This window comes from Dioscorea cayenensis, chromosome 15, assembly GCF_009730915.1.
Source record: "Dioscorea cayenensis subsp. rotundata cultivar TDr96_F1 chromosome 15, TDr96_F1_v2_PseudoChromosome.rev07_lg8_w22 25.fasta, whole genome shotgun sequence".
NCBI classification, from domain to species: Eukaryota; Viridiplantae; Streptophyta; class Magnoliopsida; order Dioscoreales; family Dioscoreaceae; genus Dioscorea; species Dioscorea cayenensis.
The window spans coordinates 731,000-748,345 of NC_052485.1; the positions used below are offsets into that span (position 1 = coordinate 731,000).

The 17,346-nt window shown below is 36.0% G+C and overlaps 2 pseudogenes; both read right to left on the reverse strand.

Annotated features, from left to right (window-relative positions):
• Positions 1-6,404: 6,404 nt before the first annotated feature.
• On the reverse strand, positions 6,405-10,008 carry LOC120276915 (annotated as a pseudogene).
• A 558-nt stretch (positions 10,009-10,566) lies between these two features.
• Positions 10,567-15,535, reverse strand: LOC120276767 (annotated as a pseudogene).
• Between the last annotated feature and the right edge of the window lie 1,811 nt (positions 15,536-17,346).

Consider the following 17,346-nt stretch of genomic DNA (forward strand, 5'->3'; position numbering starts at 1 on the left):
ACACTATAGAACGGAGGAGTTGGAGGAGGGTGAAAACTTTAGGCTGATGTGGAGGATATATCCAAACAAGGATATATTTCTAATTACGTTAAAAGTTTTTGTAAATATATTTGGAGTATTTTGTAATTAATAATATTTTTGTCCAATAAACTAAATGTTTGGTTATTCCTAAAATAAGATGGTATCTTACCCTTGTTTCGTTTTTGATAAATAGCTTCATTTTTTATGTGTGAATCTTGATTTGTTTGTTCTATTTTTTTTTAATAAATTAATGATTTATTCAATTATTTTTTTAAAAATATTTTTATATTTTTTTATTTTGAGAATAAGTTTAATACTTATATTGTAATTAATGTTATTGGTCTTTTGCCAAAATGGAATCCATATAACTTTAGGTAGGTATACACCTACTTTTTAAAGTGAAAAATCGGACTCTTTGGCATACTTTTTTTAGATAATGGTTTTGTGGTTAATAAGAGTGTGATTTTAATATAAGTAATTCAGTATTAAAAAAATAGAAGGTGTTGATTATTCCTTTAGGTATGAACAACTTGACCCAATTGTAGCGCAATATTATGATGTAGCCGTTGGTTCCTAGTCCGTTGAATGGACCCATCCTGTGTGCTTTAATGGCTAGTTGACTAGAATTATGACTTATCCTTACAATTAACTATTATATTAAATAAATAAATTATAGAACCATGAGCAGTCCATTAACTAATGAATTAATTTTTAAGCAACTGCATGTGAGTGCCATTTTTTTTCTCTCTCTTGAAAATTATTATTATTTTTTAATTAATTAAATGGAAAAAAAAAGAAGAGAAGAACCACACAAGTTCTAAGCCTCGGTCCACGTGATGTCCATGCAAAAGCTAGCTGGACTGGATGGGAACCACCACCGTCCAAGCGGATAACTCACCTTTTAAGTTATATCCAAATTCTATAAATATTTTTAGCTCTTGTTTATATTTTGCAAAATATATCCCTGTATATATCTATTAATGAGTGTATATATATATATAATTTATAATTTAATAGCATTCAAATATAAGGATGTACAAATGCCCATATATGTGATTATTTGAATTTACATGAATTACAATTTTTACATAAATATATATATATATATATAGTAATGTGTTTATTTAGACATTCAGATATATGGACGCATATGGTTGTGCTCATACATTTTTAATGAATTTTAAAACTTTATATGGCAGTTTTAACACTCATAATCAAGATGGCGGTATCTTTAAGGAAATGCAATATCTCAAGAAATATGCATCCAAAAATAACGGCCTGATTAAGAATTTTGGAGAAAGAAGGGCGCAACTCTTTCTTATTTTAGGTTCATTAACAAACAAGTGTTTTTCAGAGGGTGATGGCTTGAGATATTTAGTTTTTTTTTTAAAAAAAATCTATTTGAAGTCAAATTTGACTTTGGTTCTTGTAAACTTAGATGACCAAACAAGCATGAATAGAACTGGCTGGACCCATTAGGCCTTTTTCCATGAGAGGTTTTGGTTATATTGGTACTAAAACTTTGAACTCTAGTTTAACCCATGCTTAAGTGCAGATTATATATATCATCACCAAACAAATTGCTGTGATCTAATATTGATAGTACTCTTCAGCCAAGCTTAGCATCATAAGAGATTAGTACTGTACTCATGATTGATGATCACAGAAATGATCAATATTATTTAATAAGAGAAGCTGATCGACCACTAATTCCTTAAAGATATTTCCAACGATGTGAAACCAATTTCATTGACTTTGACGAGTGAAGGGTATAAAATAAAGGACAGAGAAATGAGAATCTGCTATAATTAAAAACAAGACAGAATTAAACCATCAGATGTGATTGAATATGGAGCCGCATCCAATATCAACCATCTCACCGTCATACCAAACAGCTCTCATCAGTGCATGGACCCATATATGCAGGAAACTGACGTTAAATTCATTGGAAACATGAGCCCTTAATTATTATTATTATATTCTTTGAAAGGTTCATAAAAAGAGCACTACTTGAAAAGTCGTAGATTAACAATACAAACGCCGGTCAACATTGCCAGTCTGCTCCAGCTGCCATGGAAGATCTCTTATTTGTCATACACACACAAACAAAGCATAATACTAATGTATGTCTGGCTTCATGGACCATTTGGGTCCCAAAAATTCAAGTGTTATATTCACTTCTTTTGGAGTTGAATTGCCCGTCCAATTCATATCCCATCATATGAACATTATTTGATCAATTTCTTGACTTTTCCATCCGGTATGTAGTTAATGGTTCCTTTCATATCTGTAATACAATTGTTTTATGTCTACTAAAATAACAACAAATTTCCATATTTTTTTCCTATATTGTTTATTTCTCAGGTATAGTTGAGACTTTAAAGACTATTTATATTCTTGCTTGATCATTGCAATGTCGTTAAATAACAACTATTTTTCCTTTTATCATATGATCATTGCAATGTCGTTAAAATCAAAAAGAAATTGAGATAAATAAATCATATATCAATGCAATGCCCTATTTATGTATATGTTCTTGTTTTTTATTTATACTTTCCACTAATCTTTTTTAGGCTTTATTCACAATTAAATATGCTGGATAAACAACAAATGATTATATGCTTACAAATTGAACTCTCAGAGTACACAAAACCACAAATCATGCTGCTAAAATATTGATATTAGATATCATAAAAATCTAATAAACTCTTAAACATTTCAATATAATTTGAAACCCAAATAAAATCTACTATTAAAAGTGACATATATTTCATAAAAAATTAAAATTACCATCTTATGGTTAAAATCTAAATTAATTGTTTATTGTAAAAAAATAACTAGTTCTATAAATATATAATAAAAGGAGTTTAAAAGCAGGAGTTTATAAAAAGCCAAAAATACTAGGCTTTACCATACTGTACCATAACAATAACCCCACTTTGGTTGGTAAAAATATTTTTAATTTTTTTTCTTTCTTTCCAATAAATCATAATTTGTATACTTTCATAGAAAAATATGTAGGTGACTGTGGTTGCGTGTCAATAGCGAAAGCAATAGACAGAGGTCTGGGTTTGGGCCGCACATCCATGTCATTTATTTTGTTGTAGCATAAAATTTAGTTGGCAATAAGAGATAATCTAGCGCTTAGGCACCACAACTAAGAGAGAGAGAAAAAAAAACACTATATATATATATATATAAAGCAAAGAAAACAAAAAACTGTAGAACATGGTCATATATATATAATATATATTTTATGGATGATAGCTGGAGCAAAAAAAAAATCCAAGGTCAATTAGACGACCAAAATAAATGAAGCTAACGATCAAGCAAACTGAAGGAACTTATTGTCTACTGATCCAATCATTGCATAATAGAGAACACAAGCAACAGATGTGATTTTGTTAGATATCACAGTCGTTAGGATTTCAAATTTAAAAACTCTATTTTTCTAGACCCATCACAAAAACAAGTTGACTTTCAAGGATCATGCGCACTTCCCACCACAAGGAAAGGAGACACCTGACATCTCTGGCCACCGTCATTGAAAAACCCATAAAAAGATTTAACACAAAACCTCTTAAAAGAATTCAAGCTCTGCAATCTGGAATTGACATGCACCATCAATATTCAATAGAAGAGTCGTAATATATCCTAGCTCCAAGAGGAAAATTGACATGTTCAGGGTGGCCCGTCATTGCAAATGGGGATTGAAATCCTAGAAGAAGCCTTAATTTGGACAAAGATACATATATAGGTATAAACTTATCGATCAATTTTCCCCATTAGAAAAGAATGAACTCACCATTTCTAAATATGAGAGTAATGCAGAATCTAAACTAAAGGAAAACAACTAATTAATGTTTCCCTTCTAAAAGAAGAATTGTGGACCCCATCCTCTTAATTAATTTTAAATTACTTTTTAGTTAAATCTATCTACTTATTTATATTTTTAAAAAGGGAGACCCTTATCTTATCCCAGCCTCCCGGATCTGATTTATCGTTCAGAACACCCGAGCGAGGATCCTCACGCGATATTTGTTTTGGCTTTAAAAAATTAAAGGAGAGTAGAAACCGGAGGAAACCCTATCTCTTCTCGTGTCGTGTAGTGACCTCTGGCGGAGCTCTCGATATTTTGTTCCTCGTTGAATTTTGTGACGAAAGATCCAAAGGGTAGGTCTTGAATTTTATCGATGGGCTGTGAGATCTCACTTATTCTCATCCTTAGTTTTTCACCCCTATAGACTACCCTTAGGAATTTGATATGCTGTTCACCAACCTTTGTGTTTATTCATTCTTTTATGCACATGATTTATGTTTGTTAGGGCATCCTTCGAAAGTGCTTGATTTTTGGATAATCTGATTTGAGTCTTGGAGTTGCAGAGACATTTAGGTAAGTAACTACATATAAATTATACTATGTATATAGACTTTTTGAAACTTGTTAAATTTGTGAAAAATATGTATTTTTATTTATTTATTTTTGGATAATTAGATTTCAGATATTATTCAAATTATATTTATATAATTAATACTATTTTTCGGAATTATTTTTAATTTATTTAATATTTCAAATTGATGATCTTCTTTTTGAATTTGAAATGTTTACATGTGCAATGAAATCCCCGATTTTTATTTAAATCTTTGAATTTCAAGATAATTCATTTAAATTCAAATTTCTTCTTTTTCTTTTTCTAAAATTTCATATCTTCTGAAATTTTACATACTGTGTTGAATTATAATTATTTAAAATTTCTTAATTTTGGAAATTTGTTTAAATTGTGAATAATTCTTGGGTTTAAGTCCGGGATGATGTATTATGTATTATTTATTTTGAATTTCAGGTATTTATTTAATTTTTGATTAAAGAGTATTATTATTTTTAATATATGTTCATGTTTGTATTCTATTAACTGGTGTATTTTGATATGACAAAAAAAATGGGATCATGTTACTGTAAATTTTTATACTTTGTGTGTTTTGAATTTTGTTAGTTCATCGTTTTGTGAACAAGGTACTTTGATATAGAAATTAGTCCCCCACTAACTTTGCAACAACCCCTCGTCACTGGGGTTAAACACTCGACCGAGTGTCGACATCGTATTTTGTTCTGAAACTATAGTTTCCCTACCGCTGCCGTCGGTGCGCAATATCGGCCTTTTGTTAATTTTTGGCTCGGGTCACCGAGGGTAAGAATATGATTTTTTTGTTTTGTCTCGGGTCACCTAGGGTAAATATATGAATTTTTGTGATTTGTTTTTGGGGCAATAGTTGTTTGGGGGACCCTATATGCTAAATTTTTGACATCTATGTTATGTGAATTAAACTTATGGTTGGTTTTTGCAAAATCATTAAATCATGATTTTTGATAAGTGATCCCTATATTTTTTTAGTAGGGTGCTTCATCGGGCTGCTCAAGCTCATAAATTTTTGTTGTTATTTTCTTTTCGATCGGGGAGTAGAGGTCGATGACTGGATAGCTTAGCAGGGATCGCTGAGCCACCGCTCAATCTTCTTAGCATGTAATAAGTCCCGTTGTTGTAGGGCATAGTTTTTTTATTTGATTAAATTTGTAAAGAATCTGCAGAAGACACTTAGCTTATTTCTTTTAGTGTTGAACTCCATTCTTGCTTTCTAGCTTTCGCTCATAGATGTTTTTTTGTGATTTGTTGAGAACGGGCTTTTGAGGCCTTACATGCCTCACTGGGCCTCGGCCTGGGGGTGTGTGGCCGTTTGTCAGCTAGCACCTGGGCCCCGGGAGCCGTGTTGGGGCGTGACAAAGTAAATAGTAATACTCTTGGTGGTTGTTGATATTTATAGGGGTTCCGAGTGTGTTAGCTAGTTCCGAAAAGTAATTAACTCGAATGACTTTGGAGCCACACTATCTCACCTCGAGTCATAATCTTAAACCACCACTTTCCCATTTAGGGAGAGGTTAAACTCATTAATTAATGTTCAAATTAAAGTTCGTCATTCCTCTAGATCCTTGATCTACTCTCAAACTTGTCAATCTCTGGCCCAAAATATAGAAAGCCATTACTCTCAAAAAGCACTTTTAAAAAATGCTTCCATAACTTAACAAAAAAACACTTTTTTTTAAAAGCTAACCCAAACAAGCACAAAATATGACCTATTATTGACTTTGCCACCCACGGGAAAGAAAAGGGTTTGAAAAATCGACATAAAAATGGGCCGTCGTGGAGGAGACGAGAGTTATTTCCATTTATAGAAAAATATGTACATAATTGCTGTTTGAGTCAACAGCAGGGGTGCAAAGTGCAAACCCAGTGTCATTTCTTTTTATTTCAAGCATAACAAGCCCAGTGTCATACATGAACTCATGCTATTAGCCCAAATTAATATGAAAAGAACACTAGATGTACGTTTTTTCAGTTTGCAGTGGTGTTTATTGATAGTTAAGGTCAATAAGACAAGAAGATTAATGAAATACATACAACATTGTGTTTTATTATATTAATTTTAAGCAAATTAAGATGAGGAGCTAGGAGCTAGGAGCCAGGCGCCATGCATCTGATCTCTCGCTCTCTCTCTCTTACAAGGGAAAATCATCCAGTTGTGGCTTGGGAGATGTCAAGAGCGCAGTGTAATGGCGGAGCCGGTCCTCTCCGGGCGACGAGCAACGAGAAGCAGGCCTTCGAGGGAGTGAGAAGGAAAGAGACGCCAATGCGGGAGCGGTGCTTGAACCTCCTCCACGCCAGCTGAATTGCTACAGCCGCCCATGTCCTCCAACTGGGCGAGTAGTAGCGTGCGCTCCTCTTCACCTTCTCATTCACAAACGTGTACCTGAAGTGCTGCGTCACATACTTCACATCACTCGCTTCCAGCCCGAACGCTTCCGTTGTCTCCAGTGTCACCAGCGTCGACGAAGACGGAGGCAACCTTTCAATGAATGGTCTTCTCAAACACCATGACAAGAGCTCATCCCCACTGAAATTCCCAGGTCCTAACATGCAGCAACTCTTCACTCCATCCCGGAGCACCTGGCTGCTTTGCAGGTGCCCTCTCACTATGAATAACATTCTCTGCACCGGGTCACCTTCTTTTGCAATCTGAAATATTAATGTGTTGATTGAGCGATTATCATTTTAACAAATAAATTTGGAATAATTAATTAGCTAATTAATCAAAATTAATTAATTAGCTCACAGTTTCTCCTTTTGGAAAGATCAAGGACTTGACTCTGTCACAGATGTTCTCAAGGACTAACTCATCCATGTGTTGGAACAGAGGAACCTGGCGCACTAGATCGAGGCAGAGGTGGTACTTTATGTCTCGGCGCAGGCCTTCGGGGAGGTTTCGGATCATCTCACACTCATCCACGCCACGCATTGCCGCCCAGCGCTGTCTCTCGTACTGTCTGACCCTATGCCTCAGCCCGTGCGGGAGATGCCTCCGTCTCATCCACCACTCCAAGCTCCGCATCTTCAGATGCAGTGCTTGCTTCTTCGATGTGGTCGTGTGCAAGAACACCTGCCAGCCAGTCATTATATATCACGCTCATTCATTTGGACGTCCTCCATGTTTCATGACATGAACCATTAACACATGCATACATGCATGCATGCAAGCACACCAAAAAATAAATACATTACTCACCTTGATGTTTCCAATCAACATGGTGACCAAAAGGAGCCCGCTCGTGACGATGATGATGTTGAAAACAATCTCCAGCCATTCCGTTGTGCTCTCAAGCGTCCCAAATGTGCTGATTAATTACAATCTCTAAAATATTAATGTTTATAATTAACTAGCTAAGTTTGAGTTAATTTTACAGTAAAAAACTGGATCAGAGAGAAAGGTTTAATATTGTAAGACCTTAAAGTCATTAGGCCCCAAAAGATTGGGAGGAGGATCTTCTCTGCACGATTAGTTTTGGTGAAAAGAGGGACCGTCCACTTGTAAGCACCATACTCAAAATTATCACTGCTATCCAGGCACGTAGTCCTCACAGTCATGTTCTTGGCCCAGTGCAATCTTCCCAAGTCTTTCATTGTTGTCGTTGTTGTGCCGTAGTATATTGGATCCACACAAGCCACTGTCTTCAGTCCGCATCCTTGGGCTGTTATGCATTGCTCTCTAAGACATTTTGTGGCCCTTTGGATTCCTAGCAGGTACCAGCAGGCACCTGCAGCCTGATAGGACAAGCTGTTTATTATTTTCTACATAGCTGGGAGAACTCTGCTTAGGTAGGTGCACATAGGGTAGCTAGGCCGTGATGATAATCTAATATTATTATTCCAAAGGTTTATAAATAGAAAATGTGGTGTTTTATTGGTACCGCTCAATTAGAGAATCCGATGAGCATCTTCTTAATATATATTGAAGTCGATGAGCTTTGTTCATAAGTAGTTAACTACTTAAAAATTTGCAATTTAGGCTGAGAGATATATTCAGGTAACAAATTAATTAAGAAAATTGATGTTGTGGTGAAATAAATAAATAAATAAATAAATAACAGAGAAGCAGGGTAATAGGAAAAAAAAAAGAGAGGAGGACTTACATGTGATGCAACAAAGTAGGCTATCAAGTTGAGAGCAATTCCCCACCAGATGGTTCCAAATATGTAACCAGAGGAGTTCTGCATGCGACGCAGAAAGCAGAGAGAGTGGTATATCTTTGGGAGGTATTGAAAGAGGAACATGATCAATATCACTGTCATAACCGTCATTGTTGATCCTTTCTGTATCAGAGATGGTGCCGCCACCCACAAAACAACCTGCAATGGCAATAACAGTAATTAATAATAAGAATAATAACAATAATTCATGTCACTGTTGCCCAGTCTCCTGAATAATGTTCATTAGTATATGATTTAGTACTATTGATGCTATTCAACCCATTCACTTCACGTTATTTTCAAGTACGATTTACACAACTCGCGTGGTAAGCTCGGCCCCGCTCGGGTTGGCACTAGAAACAAAAGAACTGCCAGAGAGAATCTTGAGAACGGGTTTTCCACTGCACGTGATCTCTATAGTCACTCACTCTCTCTCTCTCTCTCTCTCTCTCTCTCTCTCCATCAGACGTGCACTCAGGGAGAGATGCCACAAAGCTACACGGAGAGATCATAAACAGTTTGGCTAACACTAACAGGCTGAAATGAATTGAAGGAGAGAGATAAACAGGAATATAGTGACAAGTAATTAATTACTACAATGGCAATTGCAGTTATATGTTTGGGCAATAACAGACAGACATGCATGATGATGGTTCCATTAATTAATTGAAATTTGGTAAAGAATTAATAAGCCTCATCACCTGGGGCACAGGGAGAATGACGAAGAGATCAAAGAAGAAGCCTCTCATGGATACCAAGTAGTCACGGTGAAGACGGCCAAACCGACTTCCTTCATCCCCATCGAGACGCCTCATCCGGGTGGCAGACCTCACACGAAGCCACATGTTCCAGAGGTGCACGGCGTCAGTCATGCACCGGAGTGCGGTGACCGTGATGGAGAACCATCCATCAACATAGAGGCACATGCGAGACTCACTGATGGACAGGGCGTAGAAGAAGAGAGGATCAACAATGAGACCTGCGGCGCAGACCAAGACGAAGGCTCGGTTCCACTCATGAGTCCATCGAGCATCCATCAGATGTTGGCCTGTCTTGCGAGAGCCAACGGTGCGATTAATGCTTCCCTCGTCGTCGTCTTCTCCTAAACCTCCTTTGGTGTAGTGGATGCAGGAAGGGTGGTGAGAGTGACAAGATGATTCACCGCTGGTGCTGGCGCTGGCCATGGTGGCGGTGGGAGATGAGCAGCTGGTTGATGGGGTGAATAATAACATGCTCTAGCTTCTTGATGTGTTGTTTCTGTTTAAACTTTAAACTATAAAGAAGAAATGGACGGGTCATCACGAGTCTCAAAGAGATTTGAAAGGCAACAGGGCCGAGAAGGAGGATGTGAGCGAGTCATAGCGCATCCAAAGAAGGCAAGAACAAGCTTTTGCATTACGTACAAAACTTGTCCGCGAATAGAACAAGCATGACTACTGCTTTCCGAAAGTACCTTGCCACCAAATGCTTTAAACACCCCCTTACCTGCTATTGCTAAAGCACCACATAATTAATGAGATATATAGAAGCTCTATCTGAAACCATATACAAATATACACTACACACATATATGGTGAGGAAGAAGTCAGACAACTTTTAGTGCACTCGTCACATTTTTATAGTTCCTTCTCAAACCCAGTTTATCACTAGAAATTGTTATTTTTTCCTTTGCCCCACCACTGATTTTTTAGAATTTTTAGAAGCCTGTGGTGCCTGTGGTACATGTATAAAAATTTAAAATTGAAAACCATTTTTTTAAACCACGCAAATCTCTACTATCAAAGCCATCGGCAGAAATAATACATTCAATTAAACAATGAATTAATTTAAAATGCTAATATAAGGGAAGAATCACAGGCCAGATAATAGTTATGGGCATCTCACAATTAATGAGAGTGTGGTCCATAATTTGCCTGAAAAACCAAGACAAAGACAAGCATTCTAAAAAAGCTTATGCAAATTGGAAATTCAAGTCACGGTACAAAGCAAACTGCCAATACTCGCACATTTATTACAATGAATTCATTCATAGACAGTGGTACTCAAAAAATTGACAAGAAATTTAAACTTGTCATAGTAAACAAATAGACGTTGTTGCCGGAAAAGAATATGGTAGGGAAACAGGACAAAGTTAATGCATGATTTGTTCCTCTACAGGACTCAGATGCAACTCGAGTCCCTTCCAAAGATGAATCGCCTTGTCCAGTCAGATACCACCAGCATCCTCGTGCGCCAACTGACTTGCTTGCTGCATTTGAGGAGAAAAACAGTGGATCACAAATTAAAAATGAAGGAGAAGATAAGCCCAATATATCATGCCAAAAAGAGTTAGGTGATAAAATTCAAGTTAATTTGTAAATATTCAGATACCTTGCATATACTGAATACCAAAGCCACTGGGTACTGTGGCCAATCGAGATCCAATCTCCAGGCAATTGGGCTGCCGTTTGCTCTCCTCCCAATGGAGCAAATTGCCCAAGATGCCTATACCTTCAACAGACACAAAAACAAAAAATATTATCAGTGAACATGTTTACTTGTTAACTTAATTGTATTCAAAACATTCCATCACGAATGTCAATAGTTAAATGTAAACGGAACAGTCTTGATGTAAGATGTACAAAAAACTTGAAACCTACTGAACCAATAAATGAAGCACCTCTGTCAAACTGGATTCAACATTTTTAATATCCTGGATGATGGATTTAACACCGAGAGAAGAGATGAATGACAATTATGCAGATTCAAGATGCAGGTAATTTATGTTGGATATCAATAAGATTGACTTCACAAATTGATATGGAGGCCTGTGAATGAACTGCTCAACTAATTTAAATTAAATGCTTTCCATTAATCATGTGGAAGGTTGCATTTTTAATTTATGCAATGATAAAATCTGGTAAAAAAAAAAAAGTACCTGAAAGGGCGGAAGCGATGTCGGCCTGGTTCTCTGATTCGGCGGGGACCTTCAGGATTTTCTTCACATTGCTTCATTCTGTTGAAGCACCGAGCAAGATATTCACCTTGTTGTGCAGCAACCTGACGAAACACAACAAATAAGCCATAGAGAATGTTCTCAATTTCTCATCAGTTTTCCTAACAAGGATATCTTAAATTGAAGTAAATTACACCAATTGCTTGCAAACATAGCTATTACTCGCAAGCATAGCTTTACCTGTGCTGTTGCAGGAAGATTCTTGACCTGTGAATCCACGTTGGCAAGGGCTTTCTTAAACTCTTCTATATTCAATTCAATAGAATCTTCATTGACATTTCCAGTGGAATCTTTAAGTAAATATGAGAAGTCCGTCATCTGCTTAGTTTTCAAATAGAGTTCCACCTGAGGATATCTAACGCAGATGTCATCAAGAACCTCCTTGATTTCTTTCACTGTCAGAGTTCCAGAGTTGTCTTTGTCTGCAACCTTAAATATAGCAGAGACATCTTCCTGCAAAAATATTGGTGTCATGTGAAATTGAGTAAGATAGGCAACACATTAAAAAAATATCCAAACTGATAATTGATCTGTTTTAGCATTGACAGGCGGATCTAGTAATATTTCAGGGTTAAACACAACAATGAGATTAAGGTGATTGTTAGTTGATTGTTTTTTATCTCTGGAAAAGAATAGAAAATGTGTTAGAAGTAACCAAGGGAATCAAGATATATAATTATTTAAAAAAATAAAGCAGGTTTTAATAAAAGTAAGTCAAATTTAAGTCATACACCTTAAACAAAGAAGATTAATTACTTAAGAAAGATGAGCAGATGAATGGATGTGGAATCCAGGATTCTCTGCGGAAGAAAATCAACGAGAAAAAAGTAACAGCTTAATACCACGCAATAAGAAGACTGGACTGCACTTACCATGACTTTTTCTCTGGCTTATTGTGGCACAATCACCAAGGGCATACACATTATTAGTCCCAAGCACTCTAAGCCATTCGTCAGTCCCTAGTACACGCCTACCAGCCTGTAGAGGGCATTAGCAAGGGAATTCAATCTACAAAGTAGAAGGTCAATAAAAATAACATTAACTGGGTTATACTTTATGGTTAATCATCTTGATTAGCTAACCTGACCAACTTCCTTCATTAAGTCCATCATGACAGGACGTGTGCCAATACCAGTAGACCAAACAGCCATTCCATATGGTACAGAAACCTCTCCAGTAGACGGATTGGTCATCGTGATGGCTTTATTGGACACCTTCACAACCTTGAAATTAGTTTTCACGTTAATGCCATCTCTCTGGAATTTGTCTTCAGCAAATTTTGTGATCCTCTTGTCAAACCTACATGCCAATCACGATCACAGACACAAAAAGAAAAATATAAGCAGCTAGAACAAGAGAAAATTAAAGGTGAAAGAAGAAGCTAATATTCCACATCTGAAATTCTAAGCATAAAAACACAGAAGCTGTAAAATATCATAGAAGCTACATGCATTATAAAATGGGAATATGAATAATTTTTATTCAGTCTGTGGCATTAAGCATTATGTATGATTAAGTAGTTACAAGTATTATGTGATATAACACCTGCACTAACTAGCGTACAATGCATCCGCCCATTTCAACAAGTGGCAGAGCAATTCTGTCATAGAACATTAACTGACACTGTGAAAAACTATTAAAAAAATACTGTAAGTTCTTACATGGTCAATATATGCTCCCCAGCCTCGATTACTGATATCTTCACTAGATCCTTAACATTAGGGATATAACTTTTGCCAAGTCTTCAGAGACATAGTCATGCAATTCTGCAGCAAATTCAACACCGGTTGGACCACCACCTACAACAACAAAATGAAGATTCTTCTCCCTCTCTTCATCACTGAGGTTTGGAAGGCAGGCCCTTTCAAAACAGTCCATGACGCTCCTGCGGATCTTTTGGGCATCCTCTATTTCCTACAGGAAGAAGCATTGCCAGGAAAATAATGTTCAATTTTTCTTTTCTTTTTGGATCCAATGCGATTCATATGAAATGTGACAATAACTGTTAGAATTCACAATCAACTTAAGGAAAATGGTAAAATGTGACAAGAAACAGGAAAATATTATTTTTGGCAAAGTGGCTGACATTGCCAGAGTTACTAGACTACTTGGAAGTTAAAATAATCTACCATTTTTCCAAATCAGGTATATTTTTAATTTCCACTTACTTATCCCACTTCATGATCTAGAAAAAAAATTGAATTCTTCATTGTATGAGAACAAGAGCGTACCTTGAGAAAATGGCAATTCTCCTCGACACCAGGTGTGTTAAATGTGTTTGACTTGGCTCCCAGTGCAACCACCAAGTAATCATACTCAACTGCAAATTCACCATTGCCATCTAAGTTTGTCCCGATGTTTGACCGGCAAAGAACTTTCTTGTTTGCTGGATCAATCTTGAAGCACTCAGCCTCCCAAAATTTTACTTGTCCATCTTTCTGACAAACATCTCTTTTATGTTAGTTCACATCTCAATTTGCTAACTTGAAATACTTGAAACATGCTTATTAATATAAACCAGACCTTTTTCACAATATTCCGGATTGGCTCAACAATGCTACGAGCTTCTACTGTTCCACAGGTAACGCTTGGCAGCAAAGGGGTAAAAAGCAAAAATAGTTTCTAGGTGATACCACCTGTACATCATACAAAGAGGTATCCAGATTCTTCAGAAAAACTAGTGCCAGCCCAACCAGTTCCAAGGACAACCACTTTCTTCTTGGGAGGTCCTTGGGGTATTTCAACCCCATTGTCCAACCTAGAATCAGCATATGCCACAAGACCCCCGCTACTGCACGCAGAAACGAATCAAAAGTCAAAGTTGAGGAGGAAAAATGACAAGCAACATATTAGAAACTCTACATGAACAGTACCAAATTTAAAAATGACCCAAAGATCAAAGACTCCACCTTTTTAGAATTCCAGTAATACAATACCTACCAGTAATAATAAAAAAATAAAAGAAAAACATAAATCTTCCTATCAAGCTGCTAAACATATATACACACATACAAGGAAGATATAGCACACTTACAAAAATCAAAAACATTGGAGAACTACAGTTTACAATTAAATAAAAAGGCAGAAAAAAAGTACATGAAAAAGGTTGTTCTAAGCATCTAGTGCCCACCTCTTCTAAAAAGCACACGAAGGTCAAATGATGAACCACCTTGCTAATGGTTGAAAAATTCTTCTTTATACATATGGAATTTAGTTTCATCAATAGACCATCAATACAGAACATTAACATATCCTTTCACATACCATAACTTTTTTTTTTTTCCTGGATTTATAATATCAAATTCTATCATAGATCAGGCATTCTTGCACGAATCTTAAATTATGTGGCTACAAATAAAGCATCCAGCGAATAGTGAAATGTTCAGAATATTATTATTATTTTTTTTTTTTTTAAAAAAACACACACACACACACACACAGAGAACAAGGCTATCAAACAGAGTTTAAACACATGAACCATCACATTGAATGCAAGTTATCAACTAAGAAGCCAGCAAAACAAGATATGATATATATACATATATATAGATATAGATATGGAAGCAAAACAGGGGCAAGTAACTCCCTCACAAGCTAACAATGAGATGGAAAAAGGGAAATCAAACACCAAACACATCTCTTCAATCAGGAAAACATGGATCTAGGGCTCCATCACCGTATAAAGACGAAAACAGAATCTAAGCAGTGGGAAAAACCTGACGGCGAAGAGAACAACGAGCTTGGAGATCGACGGACCACGGCCAAGGGCCTGGGAGGCGCGATCCAGGACAAACGTCGTGAAACCCATAGCTTATTTCGTTCGTGTTAATGGAGATGAAAAGAGAACGAGAACTGGAATTTTGGAAAAAGGAACCAAAAACCAATAGTTCTCGCGGCGGGTCTTCGAGATCTTCGGAAGTTGAATATTTATAGAGAACACGTGGCTCCCGGAGAAATTCGCGTTTATTCCTCTCTTTTTTTTTATAAAAGAAAATTGGCTTCCCGTTTCTTCGGTGATTTTTTGGTCAAAATATTGAAATGCCGTCATTTCTCTCAGGTTTTTTTTAATTTTATAATTAAAAAAAGAGAAGGATTTCTTTGACTTGCTAACCAAGAAAGGGTGCACTTAAAAGAGACTTCGAAATTGAACTCTGGCGGAGAACATACATCAATGACCCAATTACATATTGCCACGAGTGCATTATTTCTTTATTATTATTATTATTTTTGGTCTGGTGGGTTGGAATGGGACAGACGTTTCGGTGCTGTGTTATTAATCACACATTCTGGAACTGGAAGGCACGGTGAAGTTTCTTTCTTTCACGTGCCAAAAAGGAGGAAGGCATTAGAATATGGAGAAGAAGAGGAGGAGCGAGTCGGCGGGAGTTTGGCTTCCATGTCACCGTATGTTGACGGTTGGATGGGTTGGAACATGGTCATGAGGCGGGCATTGAACGGCGATGATGGAAGAACGCGTGTCCAATTGGAAAGCAAGGTTGGTGTGTATTGCTTTGCTGTGTTGATGGTGGTTGGCAATCACCAAAGAAGCACATCAGATGCAAGGCTCTGATTTAAAAGAAAAGGAACAAAGCATAACCCTTGAATCTGAACGGTTGGGCCTCAACCAGCAAAGTGCATGATTTAAAAAAATAAATAAATAAATAAAACAGATTGTTGCCAAAATTGAAATTAGATAAATAATATATATAGTATATAACCAGATGTAACCACAAACTATGAACAAGTACCCCCTGTATGAACTAAAAAAAAATTTGTGTGTGTGTGTGTGTGTGTGTGTGTGTGTGTGTGTGTGTGTGTGTGGGGGGGTAATAGACGTAGATACTAGGTATTGATTTCTATACAAGATCAAACTTCCATGGTTCCTCTGGGAGTTGTCAATTAAGATGACTTACCATGGAATTTGAGGATTTTCCAAATTGCAAGAGAATTTTCTTCGAGATGAAGTACACATGAAGTCATGACCATTCTTAATGATGATTATCATATTTTTAATTAAGCTTGATTTTCTTCAAAATCTAAGCTGCAAAAAAATAAATAAATAAACAAAAAATAAATATATGATTAATTTTGAATTATAACTGTGTCTAAGGGAGAGAATATTGGTTGAAATACATGTATATCTATGTGCATAATTTTTTATTGAGTTAATAAAAGTAAGAGCTTTAGGTGAAACAACATGCATTATTGATATAAGGCACATTTATGAGCGCATGACTATTATATTAAGTTACATTAGTAAGTGGTATTTGCCAAGATGTTGACTATTGATATATGACACATTTTAGTAGATGAAAAGAAGAAACATTATAAAGACATCAACAAGAGTTGGATATTCGATGTACATGCATTACTTTTGACTTTGATCATAATTAAAAAAAAAATGTGAAACATCAATTGTATATTAAATATCCAATAGCGGAGTTTCATAGGAGTATATAGTATTTGGACAATGCCAATAGAATTTTTTTTATATAAATACAATTGATTTTGTTAAACCTTATAAGTCATTAGATTGTTTTTTTATGCCCAATTAGACAAAGATTGGTAAACCATGTATAACAATAAGAAATAAAGCATACCCTTTCTTTAAAAATATGGAGACAAGATACACCATCTCTGTTCTATCAATAAAATTTAGTAATATTTATGAGGATCATTCTTTTTTTCTTTTTTTTTTTGGACAATTTGTTATTACCGTATACACAGACATATCAAACAGTGGATTATATCC